This window comes from Pinus tabuliformis, chromosome 8, assembly GCF_031772625.1.
Source record: "Pinus tabuliformis cultivar Carrire ecotype Pingquan chromosome 8, CPIR1, whole genome shotgun sequence".
Lineage (NCBI taxonomy): Eukaryota > Viridiplantae > Streptophyta > Pinopsida > Pinales > Pinaceae > Pinus > Pinus tabuliformis.
Window position 1 is genome coordinate 1,526,240,471 of NC_142294.1, and position 3,748 is coordinate 1,526,244,218.

The 3,748-nt window shown below is 30.5% G+C and overlaps 1 pseudogene; it reads right to left on the bottom strand.

Annotated features, from left to right (window-relative positions):
- Nucleotides 1-835: 835 nt before the first annotated feature.
- LOC149241736 (5S ribosomal RNA) lies at nucleotides 836-954 on the bottom strand (annotated as a pseudogene).
- Between the last annotated feature and the right edge of the window lie 2,794 nt (nucleotides 955-3,748).

Below are 3,748 nucleotides of genomic sequence, written 5' to 3' on the forward strand. Positions count from 1 at the left end.
TTTATAGCTATTGGATCGATAGACTAGATAATCACAACAACCTGGAAGATAATGACACCTACTCAGCTACAACTCACTCCTACATTGGAAACTAACAGCTTTCTAGACAACTACATTGGAACTATGATAATCTAGAAGAATGCATTGGAACAATACATTTCTCAAATTAATTCGAATAGTATATATGCAGCAATTTAAAAATATATATAAAAAAGTATTTATTACTAAGATTTTTTGTATTCATATTTATAGCAAAATTATATATATTCATATCAATATAAATATAAAGATTTAAGAAAAACAAAACCTTAAATATTTAGAAAAATATTAATTAGAAGTATTTTAATATGATTTCATTAAGTATCTATATACTAACTTTAATCACCTAATTAGATAGGAAATTTCAACCTCCAATTTACAAGATGTCATTGATGTAGACTAATAATCTAAACTTAAAGTGATATAATCAAATGCTAATTTATCACTAGAAGTGGTACCATGTAAATTGGATGTTGATATCGGGTTAATGGTGCATTGTAAATAATGTGTTAATCATTTGTATTGGCAAACATAAGTTTAACGAGAGGAAAGTGTTGTCCAAATAAAGGACATAATGTTTTTCTATGTGATTCATAGTCCTTGGAGATCAATGACCGATACGTCTACAAAAATGTTTGTATTGAGAAGATCTACCCAAAAGGATCACTTCATTCCGGATCAACCATGGATCCTGGCCTTGAGAGGGTTGAGAGCATTGAACCTATGACATCTCAATAGTAGAGGTGGTCTAACGATGGGGACTCGACCAATTAAGCTAACCCTTGGGGCTTTTCAGAGGGTGCAACACTAGGACTTCCTAGGATGTCACCCATCCTAGTACTACTCTATCCCAAGCGTGCTTAACTGTGGAGTTTTGATGGGATCTAGTGCATTAACATTGGTATGATCGCACCCATTAAAATTTTGGGCATTGGGTACCACCCAGGGAAGAAATTCAACCTTCCTCTCAGCCTGAAGGCAAGAGAGAGGTTGTTGGTACTAGGCTAGCCCTCAGTATTGACTCACTTAAAAGTGAAAATAGTTACTATATTCCAAAGCGTAAGCATGTCAATTTACAATACTTGAACTTGGGTGGGGAAGATAACAACTATTCCACTCGACCACCCAAGTTAAACACAATTAACTTTTAATAAGAACATACTACCATACTAAAACCCAAACTAAGCGAACTATTTTGCACTTCATTAAAAAGGGTAATCCTCTAAAGACTAAGAAAAATAAAAGTGTGATAACATATTAGGAATATTATATTATTAGATTTATAAAGCTTGGTTTAATGATTGATTGCCTTTAATTTAATAAAAAGGTTATTGAAAATACATGGCAAAATTTGTTATTATATTTTTATTAATTTAAGTTTGATTTAATTAATTTGTATAAATTCAAAATATTAAATAAATTATACTTTTGTAAAAATGATTTGTATGTGTATTGAATTATACAAATATATTAAAAAGTCAAAAGTAATTTATTGAGTTTAGTTTGGATGATTAAAAAGAAAAGTTGTTATCTTTTTATTGAAATTCAAATCTCACTTGTGATATTTTTGTCTTTTATGTTGATTGGTATTAACAAGGTATCAACAATCTCACTCACTTAAATGATTAAGAGTGCAATGTGATATTTCCACACATTTATAATTCAAAGAGATAACTTAAATTAATTAAATTTCAAGTAAAAACTTTCAAAATTAAACTCCTGAACTAAATATCTTTATTGTATATTTCACTCAATACCTTATCAAATCAAAAATCATAATTAGCTTCATCTTATATTATATTATATTAAGTCAAAATATCCATTTTCCCACCGTAATTACCAATTTTCCTTAATTCACTGCTCTCTCACTCACATGCCTATATTAACTTAAACATAAATATAAAAACCATTTACATTACTATCAAATCAGACATCATAATTAACTTCATCTTATATTATATTATATTAAGTCGAAATATCCATTTTCCCACCGTGATTACCAATTTTCCTTAATTTTCTCACTCACATGCCCCTATATTAACTTCACTTAAACATAAATATAAAAACCATTTTACATTACATTTGAAATATCCAATTTCCAATTATAAATACCACTTTTCCCAATTAGCTCTTCCCCTAATATCCAATTTCCAATTATAATTGCCAACTTTCCTAATTAACTATTCCCCCTCTTGCTCAGATGCATGTGCTCAAAATAACTTACGTGCTCATAGTAGCTTTACACAAGTAAAAATATAAGTAAAACCTTTATTTTTCACTGATCTCCGTTTCCTACTTTGCTTCTATCTTTAACTTTCTCTCGTTGTCAAACAACTTGAGTTTCATAAAAATTTCCATCTTCTGTGATTAAAATATAAGTAAAACATTTATTTTTCACTGATCTCCGTTTCCCACTTTGCTTCTATCTTTGACTTTCTCTCGTTGTCAAACAACTTGAGTTTCATAAAAATTTCCATCTTCTGTGATTAAAATATAAGTAAAACATTTATTTTTGACTGATCTCCGTTTCCTACTTTGCTTCTATCTTTGACTTTCTCTCGTTGTCAAACAACTTGAGTTTCATAAAAATTTCCATCTTCTGTGATTCGAAATCCTTACTGTCATATGAAAAAGGTGACTCCAAGGTTTAGGTGGCCTTCCATATTCTAATGGTGAAGGCAACTTCAAAGAAATTGCTTCATACTTTGTGTCACTATCTAAATTATTTGCAGGTGGTTTAAAAAGAGCGTATTACTTTTGATTTGACATTCCAATCCAAAAATGTATTATTTTTTATTTGACATTCCAATCCAAAAATGGAACGATGCAAGAAGTAACATTGTAACTTGCAACACATTTATAATGTTGTCAACTTAAATTTGGATGCAATTATTTTTAACTTTTTTCCAGTGGGTAGCGAATCCTTGCTGAACAATTACAATACATCTTATATCGTCGAAGCCAGCAGATTTCATCATACAATATCGCTGAAGCGAACAGAATACGTGCAGAATAAGTCAACATCGGAACACATTGGGACACATATGTCATCATTGAGTCAAATGCTGCAGCAGCAACACGCTGCACCGGCAGGAATCGATCCTGGCTGGGGTGCAAAAACCTACCGCCCCCACCAGCGAGTTATGCACTCACGTGCAATTATTTCTAACTTTATATCAATATTTTGGTTCAAAACGACAGCACAACACATAACCTGGAGAATGATATCAACGGTTTGCAAATTTAATAAATATATCCATTATATTATCAGAAGGTAAAGACCCCTAATTTGTTTTTGCTCCTTATATTATAAGAAGGTAAAGACCCCTAATTTGTTTTTCATAATAAATCAGTTTATTGGTCAAAATGTTTAGTGATTTAAGTACATAAATAATATTGTTGATACAACTGGTTTTGTTTTCTAAATTTATGATAGAAAATTTAGATCAAGTTTATGGAGAAATAGGGATAGCAATGAGGAGGTGACTAGTCAATGAGAAGGTAGAGAAGTGAATGAGTCTCAGTACACCGGGATAATAAAAAACTTGATTGTGGCAGAGTTTGTAAAGCTTAATAAAAAAGTTGTGGGTTTTTTTTAATTGAAAAAAAAAACGATTTACATTAAGGAAATAAAGTTATATCATCATGCAATTAACTAATCAATTTATGTTTTTGAAGTACTGTGAGAATATATCTTCATTATGTCTAA